Source organism: Sorex fumeus, unplaced genomic scaffold (genome assembly GCF_029834395.1).
Source record: "Sorex fumeus unplaced genomic scaffold, SorFum_2.1 ptg000010l, whole genome shotgun sequence".
NCBI lineage: Eukaryota > Metazoa > Chordata > Mammalia > Eulipotyphla > Soricidae > Sorex > Sorex fumeus.
In genome coordinates, this window is record NW_026606067.1 from 440,573 (window position 1) to 453,120 (window position 12,548).

Consider the following 12,548-nt stretch of genomic DNA (forward strand, 5'->3'; position numbering starts at 1 on the left):
ATTCCCTAAAAAATAAAAATGATACTTTTTGGCGGCCACATTGGTGATATACAGAGGTTACTCCTGGCTCTGCACTCAGGAATCACTTCTGGAAGTGCTCACGGAACCATATGGGATGCTGGGGATCGAACCCAGGATAGCCATGTTCAAGGCAAGGGCCCTACCTCCTGTTCTATATCTCTCTGGCCTCAATCAAGTGATATTTTTACATAGAAAAATCCTAAAATTTATATAGAATATTAGAGAACCTTCCCAACATAGAACAAAATAATCTTGAAAAAAAATAGAACTGAAGAAGTCGCCCTCTTTATTTTGAATTTTACTAAAAAGAAACAGTAATAAAAAGTGTCATACTGGCATTAGACAGAATAAAATAGAAGAATGTTCACAATAAACTCACATATATGTTAATAAATTATTTATGACTTAATCACTTAACTTCCCGTTAGTCGTCGATTTGCTCAAGCGGGCGCCAGTAACGTCTCCATCTGTCCCTGTCACGTGCTAGTTTAGCCCAATGGCATCTGTTCGCTCTGGGAACATGAAGAGCCTCAAACCGATCGTTCATGATCTTGATGAAGAAATTGTTATTTATGACGAGAGTTATAAAATCATGTAATGGATAAGAATAATTTTTCTGTTTTCATCTTTCCTGTTTTGAGGCAGTATTGTTTAAAGTAGTGTTTGAATAAAGCAACAAAACAGGAGACTAACACCCAGGAATGACTGAGATTAGTACCAGGAATTTTGCTCCATGACTTGAAGGCCAGCCACACATGCTAGATGAAAAGGAAGCTCAGATAGAGAAGAGAGCACCAAATAAAGGGTGTTGTGAGGACCCTCCCAGGGAGGGAGAGGCATGCTAAAAGTAGTCTATAGACCAAACATGATTGCCACTCAATGCCTCTCTTGCAAAACACAGGACCCAAAAGAAGAGAGAGAGAACAAGGGGGAATGCCCTGCCACAGAGGCAGGGTGGGACGGGGGGGGGGGGGGGGGGGATGGGAGGTGGGAGGGATGCTGGGACCCGTGGTGGTGGAGGATGGGCACTGGTGGAGGGATGGGTACTTGATCATTGTATAACTGAAACCCAAGCACAAAAATGTATAAGTTTATAGCTGTACCTCATGGTGTTTCACTAATAAAAAAAGAAGTGTCTGTGGCAGAGGCAGACTTGGGGTGGGGTTGAAAAGAGGAAAATTGGGGACATTGGTGTTGGGAAGTGTACACTGGTCAAAGGACGGGTGTTGGAGCATTGTAATACTGAAACTCAATCATGGACAACTTTGTTTTTCTCACGGTGATTTAATAAAAAAAATTTAAATATTTGAAAAAAATAAATAAATAAAGTAGTGTTTGTGTTTTAGGCATGAAATACTTCACCACACTCACCACCGAAGTGTCAGTATCTCTCCACCACCATCCTTTCTCACCTTCCTCCTTCCGCCCCAGCCTGTCCCCATCCCCTCCCTGCTGCTTGGTCACCTCAGCTCTGCTGCCAGACTCTAAGGTTCTGCGGACGGTAGCATTTACCTTTATCATTACCCTTTGCTTTGTCTACCAGAGATGAGTGAGACCATCTGGGATTTGTCTTTTTCCTTTAGACTAATTTCACTGTTCATATTGTAGCAAATCAAAAGTTTTTTATCTTTTCTTACAACTGAGCACTGTTCCATCGCGAATCTATACCCCATTTTCTTTATCAACTGATCCGTAGTTGGACACTGGAGTTGTTTCCTGGCTACTGTAAATCACTTTGCAATGAACACAAGTGTGAATACACCTCTCCAAATTTGTGTTATTCAGTTCTTGAGATCGATACGGAGGAGTGGAATTGCTGGGTCAGATAGGAGCAGTAGTAGTATTTTTGGAGAAATCACAGTACTATCTTCCATTTCCACAGTACTATTTTTCATTTCCACAGAGGCTGAACCAGTTTGCAATCCAAACAACAGTGTCTTTTTGTGCCATGTCACCGCCAGCACTGGTTGTTTCCAAGTTTATTTACATAGGTCATTCTATCCATTATTTTGATTTGTACTTCCGAAATGGTAATAATGATAAACACTTTTTGTAAGCCTGTTGGCTGTCTGTATTTCTTCTCTGAAGAAGTATCTATTCAGTTCTTTCCCCCTTTTGTGATGGGCTTGTATGTTTGTTTTTGGCTTTTGTAAGTACTTTATGTACTATTAATATCAGCCTTTCTTGGGTGTATGATATGCAAATACTTTCTCCCATTCAATAGGGTGCCTATATTTAGCCACAGTTTTTTTTTAATAATCAAATTTTGTTCTTTTATTTTTTGTTTTGGGACCACATCTGACAATGCTCAGGACTTCCTCTTTTTTTTGGGGGGGGGTCACACCTGGTGATGCACAGGGGTTACTCCTGGCTTTCCCTCAGGAATTATTTCTGGCAGTGCTTGGGGGACCATATGGGATGCTGGGAATCAAACCTGGGTTAGTTGCGTGCAAGGCAAAAGCCCTACCCGCTGTACTATTGCTCCATCCCCTCAGGACTTACTCTTGATTCAGCACGCAGGAATTAGTCCTGGTGGTGCTCAAGGGGACCATATGGGAAGCCAGGGATAGATCCAGTGTGCAAGGCAAACTCAACACACTGTACAATCACTCTGACCCCTCAACGCAGAAACTTTTGTCTTGGAAGTTTTACATTGACAGTCTCATTCAAATAGTTATCTCTTTTCTCTATGAGCCATACCACTGGGTAAACAAAGAGAAGGTAGAGAGGAATTTTCATTTTATGGAAGAATTCCAGAATAATAACTGCAGGAATGTTTGACCATGTCACAACCTGACGTGTCATGAAACTACGCACTGAACTTCAAAGGCTGCTATCATCTTAAAGCCTGACCGAAGTGGCAATTAGGAGTCTATAATCACGCATTACCAGCCCAGGAGGTATTATTGTAAGCAAATTAAATCAGAAACTAACCAAATCTCCATAATCATATTTTCTACAAGCTCTGATTCATGTGGGCCTGTCTAATGTCAAAAAGTATTATCACTCCTTAAGTATCTTCAAGAATTGATTTAGTTTCTTTGAAACATTCTTTAATTCACTTATTCCTCTTTCATCTCCTGTTTCTGGAGATTTCTTTCTTTTCCTTTTATTATGCTGCTGGGTAACACCCAGTTGAGTGGAGATTGCTAAATCAGGGCTTGGAGAAACATGCAGAGCTGGGGATTGAAACTGGGCCTCCCAGGAGTAAGCTCTGAGCACTTCCAGGTGTGCACCCCAATCTCCAAGAAAACCACAAACAAGGGTCTTTGTTAATTCTTATGTTTTTAAATTTTTTCCCTGAAATTCAAAGTAATGGAACAAAATATTACAGTGTTCCAGTTGCCTCTCGCTAGACTGTTTGTCCTCCTGTTTCATTAAAGACATTACATCATGAAAGACCATTTATACAACTAAAAAAGAACATACCTCTTATGTTTCTGCAATTTGCGTTGCCAATAGGATGAAACATTCTTTGAGTTTCCATTTAAAAATTCCAGTAAGAGCTTAGTCAGTTGGCAGAAACCTTTAATGCACTGGTCTGATAATTCTTGTTACTTGGCTATTCAATAAGATTTTATTTTCTCAGACTTCCATCAATCCAGTGCTATTCACATTTTGTTAAGTTTTTCTAGTTCGCTTCAATAAAACAGTTTAAGTGTTCAAGTTACTAGATTACTACAAAAAATGGTTTTTGTGTGACTTGAAAAGCTCTTTAAGGCACGCCATCAAACAAAACAGAAAAAACAAACCTCAGCCCTCAATACAATACATATAAAATTATTTATGCAAAAATTTCAAAAACAAATTTCAGGGACTGGAGTCATAGTATAGTGGGTAAGGCTCTTGCCTTGCACAAGGCCAACCTAGGCTCAATCCTCAGCATCCCATACGGTCCCCCAGGCACCACCAGGAGTAATTACTGAGTGCAGAGCCAGGAGTAACTGCCTAGCACTGCTGGGTGTGCAACCCTCCTCCCCCAAAAATGAAAAAATTCTTCTGAAAGAATCCAGGTTTCTGAGATTATCTGAAAGTTTTTGCAGAGGACAGGAGCAATAGTACAGAGGGGAGGGCATTTGCCTCACATATGGCCACCCAGGTTTGTTCCTCGGCATTTCATATGGTCCCCTGAGCACTACTGGGAGTAATTCCTGAGTACGGAGCAAGGAATGACCCCTGAGCATTGTTGGGTGTGCCCCCCGAAAGAAAAAAAACAAATTAAAAAGACAATGAAAAAGAAAAAGTTTTTTTAGAAAAAAAATTAAGTTTCTTCAGAGACAGAAGCTTGCAATTTTATCATCTAGGGATGTGGTTCCATGTGGGAGGTCCTGGGTTAGATTGCTGGTACCAATACAACCAATAATAAAATGCATCTATAAAGGCACCATTCTGAGAACCAGAATGAAAAACAACAGAAGCAGAGCCCAAAATACTCTAAATACTGAAAATAATAACACAGAATTTTTTTTTTATTAGTGAAACACCATGAGGTACAGTTGTAGATTTACAAATTTTTGTGCTTGGATCTCGGTCATACCACGATCAAATACCCATCCCTCCACCAGTGCCCATTTTCCACCACCAGGATAATATCCCTCCCCCCCATCCTCCCATCCCCCCATCCCCCCCGCCACTGTGGCAGGGCATTCCCTTTTGTTCTCTCTCTCCTCCTGGGTAACACAGAATTTTTAAAGTAGATTTTTTTAATGATACTTTTTATTTTTATTTATTTATTTATTTATTTTATTTTTTGCTTTTTGGGTCACACCCAGCAATGCTCAGGGGATACTCCTGGCTGTACACTCAGGAATCAGTCTTGGCAGTGCTCGGAGGACAAAATGGGATGCTGGGAATCGAATCCGGGTCAGCTGCATGCAAGGAAAACACCCTACTCACTGTGCTATGCTCCAGCCCCTAAAGACAGAATTTTTAAAACAATTCTATTTTGCAGTCACGAGAGATTGCCCATGGCATAAGGTGCTGGCCTTGTATGCACCAATTCCAGTTAGAACCCTGTCACCTCATATTTTCCCCTGTGCACTGCCAGGGGTTCCTCCTGAGCACATAACCAGAATAAGACCCTGAGCACTAACAGGCATGGCCCAAACCTTCCACTGCCAAAAAAGTCAGGGTTAAAATAGAAAAAAAGGAGTACAAGGATGTGGCTCCGTGGTTGAGTGCTCCTTGTGAGGGTGAGTCCACAAGTTACATTCTTAGCACAGTGTAAGGCTATAGTGAAATAAATTATATATATTATAATGTGTCATACATATAAATATGGGCTGGAGCGATAGCACAGCGGTAGGGCGTTTGCCTTGCACGTAGCCAACATGGCCGACCAGAGTTCAATTCCTCCACCCCTCTTGGAGAGCCAGGCAAGCTACTGAGAGTATCTCGCCCTCACTGTAAAGCCTGGCAAGTGACGTATTCTATGTGCCAAACACAGTAATAAGTCTCAAAATGTTACTGGGCCCGCTGGAGCAAATCGATGAACAATGGGAGGACAGTGACAGTGACATATAAATATGCCCTTTAATTTAGGTTTTCTGACAAAAATATGAGTAATTTCTAACCTATCTGATTTCTTATTTAATAAGAATACAAAAATTTAAACCCAAGGTTCTAGGGGGCCGGAGCAATAGTATAGTGGGTGAGGCACTTGTCTTGTATGTGACTAACCCAGGTTCAATCCCTGGGACCCCATATGGTGCACTGCCAGGAGTCATCTCTGAGTGTTGAGCCAGAAGTAAGCCCTGAGCACTGCCAGGTGTGTCCCAAAAACAAATGAAAAAAACTAAACCCAGGGTTCTAGAGGAATAGCTCAATCACCCAGAAAGCAGGTTTTGCAGGTTTATGGTCACAAGTTCAATGTCTGGTGCCAGCGCAGTCCTAGCATAATCCTGGCAGCTCTGGGATCTGTGATGGCCAGCACTAGAGGTGATTTCCTGATAAGCAGGTGTATTCACGCACTGCAATTAGATTTATGAGCATCATGATGAGGAGACACCCTACACACACACACACACACACACACACACACACACACACACACACAGAGGCATAAGTGAGAGCACTGCAGAAACCCTGGTGCTTAGAGCACTCAGAAACCCTGCATACTCAGAAAGCCTGAGCATTGCAGCCAGGATGCATGCACTCAGCTGAAAAGTGTGACCCTGGCAAGCTTGTGTGGAAGGAGGCACTGCAACTGAAGGCCTGGAAATCTCAGTAAGCCCCAAAACTGATTGTGGAGACGTCACTACCTGATATGTGAGCTCCAGCCAGCTTCACACTTCACAATGGAATGTTTGAGCGCTGAAGGCATCACAACACCACCAGCAATGAAGGAAGGGGGATTAATAAAAAATATTCAAGGGTGCAGGAGCAATAGTACAGCAGGTAGGAAGTTTGCCTTATATACAGACAAACTGGGTTTGATCCCCTGCATCCCATATGGTCGCCTGAGCCCTGTCAGAAGTGATCCCTGAGCACAGAGCCAGGAGTAAGCCTGAATACAGTCCGGTGTGGGCCACCTCCTCAAAAATACATATACATATATATTTTTTTTCCCTAGAGGTCAGGAATATTATAGAAGTTAGTGATACAGTACTTGTCTTGCATGTGGAAGTCCCAGATTCAATTTCCCAGAACCATACACGTGAAAATATTATCCCGATTTTTGGAAATAAGCTCATATTTCTAAATGACTCATAAATTAAGGGAGTTATAATGGAAAACATTAAGGGAGTTATAATTAGAAAACACTTATAATTGAATAATAGAATGACTAATATAATTTGCATCATGAGTTTAATCTCATTTTAAAAATTGAAATATAACAATTTGACGTCTCATTAGTTGCGTGTGTACAAGTAATTACTTTAGGAAACTATTGACAGAGTCAAGCCGGTAAGGTGCTTGCCTTGCACACAGCCGACCTGGGTTCAAGTCCTGGAACTCCGCATGGTCCCCCAGTCCCAGCAAGAGTGGTTCCTGAGTGCACAGCCAGGAGCAAGCCCTGAGCACTGCCAGGTGTGGAATCCCCCAAAAAAATGAAAAGGAAAGAAAGAAAATTGTTGTTGGTTTTTGTTAGGAGTTGGGGATTGGGGGAGGTTAGCCATACCAGGTATGCTCAGGGATTGCTCCTGTTTCTGCACTCAGGGATCATTCCTGTTGAGCTCAGGGGACCATATGGGATGCCAGGGATGGAACCCAAGTCAGCTGTATGCGAAGCAAGTGCCTTCCCACTATGTTATCTCTCCAGCCCCATGCCCAGATAATTTGTATTGGCTTTTTTGTTTTTGTTTCACTGATGAAATGTTGATTTTTTTTTTTATGATGGGGGCATAGTTGTTTTGTTTAGTTTTTAGGTCACACTCAGCAGTACTTAGGGCTGACTCTTGGCTCTGTGCTCAGGACCACTCCTGGCAAAGCTCAGGGGATCATATAGGGACTGACAATTGAAACTGGCCTGGCGGCATTCAGACAAACACCCTGCCCACTGTTCCATCCCTCTGGGCCCCTTATTTTTTTTTTTTAAGAATGCCAGTGAATGACAGGTCAGGGAGATGGCCAAAAACACTGGAGCACACACTTTTCATGTGGGAACCTTAGGTTCAATCCCTGATACCATCTGTTTTTCCCTCCCCATCTCCAAGTAGTTCCAGGAGAAGCAAGAAAAAAATGCTGGGGTACGCCTCCCCCCAAAAATCATCAATGGCAACAGACCAGGCTTGGGCTAAAGCCATAATAGTGAGGAATTTGCCTGACACAACCACTTTCAAGTGTCTGCAGCATTTCTTCTGTTTATTTGCATCCCTGTGCTTACACTACCGTGTTCAGATGAATTCATTTTATGAACAGTTTCTAGCTATGATAGTGAAGATTCCCTGCGACCCTTTTATGTCCATGAACAAATCATCGCTTCACTTGTCATTCTCCCGGAACATTTCATCAATGACTGAGGGTTCTGTCATCACAGTCAAACCAGCAGCTGTCCCCAAGGCCTTCTCACACTGCTGGACGCCGGGGAGTGTTTGGACAGTGAAGAGCCCTGAAGCCAGAGCCAGTGTCTTCCTCCAAACGGGAGGTGGCTGTGTTTATGAAAACAGAGATTCTCCCTGAAGAGATAGAACCAGCGTTCTCCAGAGACCAGACGCTATAATGAGGGCTTCTTTCCTGCCCCAGTGATGATTAGTTTCAAATCAGGATGTCTCACAGCGGAACAAACCGTGAACATATTGCTACCTAGTGGTGCCCTTATAAGACTGAGAGGTTCTCGAGTTAAGCATTGCTCAGCTCTGAAACAACTTCCTCATGTGGTCGTTACCCATCTACACCTGCTTTCCTCAGCACCCCACCCCTACTCACACCCCCCCCCAAGTTCTTCAGCATGACATGAAGAGTAGGAGAATTCTGTCCACATGAATGGCCAATCTGGAGAGATGTTCAGTGGGCTGAGAGTATAATTCATGTTCGGGAAACCCAGTTTCAACCCCAGACACTGCAAGAGTCCCCCCCACCCCCCAAGCATGGCCAGGAGTGATCCCTGAGCTCAGAACTTCAAGCAGTTCCCAAGCCCCACTTGTAGCCCCCAAACAAAAATAAAATAAAATAAAATAAAACAAAAACATGAAGCTTATCTGTTCACCATGGCATGAGTAACATGAACATTGATATCCAGTGGCCTCTTTCACTGAAGTCAGTCAATAGGCTGGACCGTGTCCAAGCATGGGTAAATCAGCACCCCACAACATCCAAACAGCCTTGATCCCCTTGAGAAATGAAGCTGTGTCCTCTGCGCCCCCAGCAGAACTGAGGGAGAAGTCCTACAGAAGTGATTTGGCATTAGCAGCGGACTCAAGGGAACACACTTGGTAGTCCCCAGGAGTGCACACACCAATCTCTCTCATCAACTGTCATTTGCTTCCAAATAAGCCCATTTTGTTGTTGGAAGATTTAAGTCCACAGTAATAAGGATCTTTGCTTCCGTGCAAACTGATTTATGTGACAAGATCTAGCAATTGCACTGTGCTTAAGATTTCTGCGGGCTTGTTTGCTCTCACTGTAGCTCTGTGAAATTCCACTTGTGGTTTGTTTGAAGGGCCCCTCCTGTGGAGTTCACGGGGTGATCAGTAGCAGTTGGGGATGGGAGTTGCCCCAGAGTGCTGGGAGACCGTGGAAGCATGCACTCCTTGCTCTGGAGTTCCCTCCCTACCCCTCTTTTTTATCTGCTTGCTTGCTCGCTTGCTTTTAAATGTACATTTTTTTCTGGAATGAACAGTTGCCTCTTTTATTATTTGCACTATTCTAGGCATATGGGCTGCATCAATAAACAAAGATGCTCCCCGTATACATCACATAATGAAGGAGAAGAGAACAAAACAGTTCTCGGTGATGCAGAGAAATTGCAGGTAATTGAATAAAGGAGTGCTGTGATCTCATTGAAATTTTGAGAATTAGCTGGCTTCTACTAAGAGAGTAAATGATAGAGGAATTAGGATGGAAATACCATTTACTAGGATGCTTTGCCAAAATTCAAGTAAGAGGAGATGGTCAGAAGAAGATCAGAGTCAGTCAAGGCAGTAGAGTAAGAATCAGTAAGATCTTAAAAAATCTTTAAAAAAATAAATAAATAAAGGACACCTTTTTGTTTGCTTGTAGTTGGGTTGCACCAGGAGGTGCTCAGGGACTACTCCCATTTCAGTGCTCAGAGTCATTTCCAGACGTGCTCTAGGGGCCTTGAGTGCCAGGAAAAAAGCAGGGGCTTTTTTCTGCAGGCAAGTCACACACTAGCACCCTTTGGGTCATCTCTCTAACCCCATGTTGAAAATAATTTCAAGGCTATTTCCTGAAAGATATATAGTAGAGTTTTGAAAATTGTGGAAACTCCAGAGTTTCAGTCTGAATGACTGAAAAATGCAACTACCATCCAACAAACTAAGACTTCCGTATGTCTTTCAAATCAATTTGATAATTTTCCTCATAAAGATCTTGCACCTCTATTTCTAAGTAGTTCATCTTTTCTATTAATATATTAAATGTATTAGTTAACATTTGTATCTGATATATAATAATTATGATAAAATTGACAGATCTTAGTTTAGACATATATAAATGTTCTTGGATTTTCTAATTTTTATAATAGAAACCAAAGATTATTTTGCATATCTATACAAAGGCACATTATATAAAATGATGATGAGTTTGTCACTTTCAGCCTATATTACTCACATTTATTATCTTGTTATATTGGCTAAGACAAGTATTGGCAAGCTATGGTCTACAAGACAAATATTGCCTACTTTCTTTTTTTAAATTGAATCACAGTGAGATATACAGTTACAAAGTTGTTCATGATTGGGTTTCATTTATACAATATTCCAACAACCATCCGTACATTTCACACCACCAAAGCTCCCAGTTTCTGGGCTAGAATGTTAGTACAATGGGTAGGTGTTTGCCTTGCATGCAGCCAACCCAGGTTCAATCCCCAGCATCCCATATGGTCCCCTGAGCATTGCCAGGACTAATTCCTGAGTTCAGAGCCAGTTGTAACCCCTGAGCATTGCCAGGCATGACCCCAAAATAAATAAAGTGATGAAATTATATATATATTTTAAGTTCTCAGTTTCCCTCCCACCCCCCCCACTACCTGTTTTGGTATATAAATTGGAAAATTTGTCCACTTTTTGTATCTAAGACTGCTTTCATATCACAATTAAAAAAAATAGAATAGCTGTAGAACAGAATCTGTGTCCTAAAATGTTTACCATCTGAATCTAAAAATTATCCAATTTCTGAACTAGGATTTCCAATGCCCTACTAATAGCTTCAGATGGTCCAACTTTATTCCTTAATAATGAAAATCTACCATAATGTTGTGGCAACATTTGGCACATCAATTTCATCATATTTCAGTTCTCATATATCCCTAAGCTTTCTAAGAGACAGGATATTTTCCCTGCAACTAATGAGGCGATTATGTAGAAATTTTCCCTTAATGTAGAGAATTTTACATACAAATTGCTTATAAAATTTTAATTTCCTGAAACAAGCCCAGTGACATTGTTTTACAAATTGTTGAATGATCTGCTAATGTTTTATTTAAGAAAATTACATTTATAGCCAGAGATGAAACAATTTTTTCTTGCGTGACCCATGATAAAACAATATAATTTCAATTATTTATTGGGTACCTAATATATGAACAATATAATCTCAACTATTCATTGGGTACCTAATATATGAACTGCTGTGTGAAATGCTAGAATTATGTCAGCCCCTGATTCCATGATGCTCACAATTTACACAGGGCACAGAGAATAGCTGATTAAAAAATGCATCAGATATACCTATGTGCCAAGAAAATGCATTGTGAAGTTGGGCTATGAAGTGGAACTGGGTCTTTAACAATAACAATAGCTGCACTGGAAGAGTATTATTTCAGTTCTATGTGCATTTCCTATTGCTCCATAGTAATTTCCATGAATAGTAGCTTTAAGTTATGCAGATTAATTATCACAGTTTTTGTAGGTTAGGAGCTCATACACAGGGTAGGTGAGTACTCTGAGCTGGGGGAAATCAAGATGTTGGCCAGAGCAAATGTCTCAAGAGAGTCTCAGATCTTCTTCCAAGCCCTTTCAGGTTGTTTCCAGAGTTTGGTTGCTTGCGATTCAGGACTTCCTTTCCCTTGCTGGCTGCCGTCTGGGAGCTTGTTGTCTAGCTCTGCTGGCTGCTCTCAGGCACCAATCCTACGGCTCTCTCACAACATGGCAGCTGAGTTCTGTCAGGAGAATTCAGAGACTCTTCTCTCCAGCCTACTACAGTGAAATGATACTACAGTCTAATTAAGGGAGCAAACACCCCATTCATAGTCGAAAGTCCTATACACACTCAAAGGAGAGCGACTATTTGAGGCGTGTGAGAATTTGAGGGGTAGGAATCTTGGGAGCCGTGTTAAAACTCTTCCACTAGTTCTGAATAAAGTTAGAATAACCGAGGTGAAGAGTGAGGAAAAGGTGATGAGTGTTCTAAGCAAAAGAAACTATACTTTTCGGGGGTATGGTGCCACCAGCAGGTCAATCTGTACCTGTGAGGCGAGTGCATCAGCAGCCTCATGGCGCCTTCAGACTTCCAGATACTCCAAAATTGCTGCTGTGCCTTTGGCCAGACCCCAAAAACTTGGGGCAAAGTTTACCAGGAAAGTAAACGGCCAAAAGTTAGGTATGTGGGAAACACCCACAAACTACCTCCGGCTCAGCTATATAACTGGAGGCATGGTCTCTCTGGTTCCTGATTGAACTGCTTAATGGCCATGATCCCAGAGACTCAGGAACGAATCTCGGAATCCAGCGGCTTTAGGTAGAAATGCGTCCGGTCCCTGCAGTAGGCTACCAGTGCTGGGCCAACCCAGGTGGGAATAGGTTTCGTGCCTTGGCCTGTTCCCCCTGGCGGCCCAGTGGCTGCCATCCTTCAGAGGTCACTGGATAGTCACATTTGGGCCCCCAGTGATGAGACACACAGGGCCT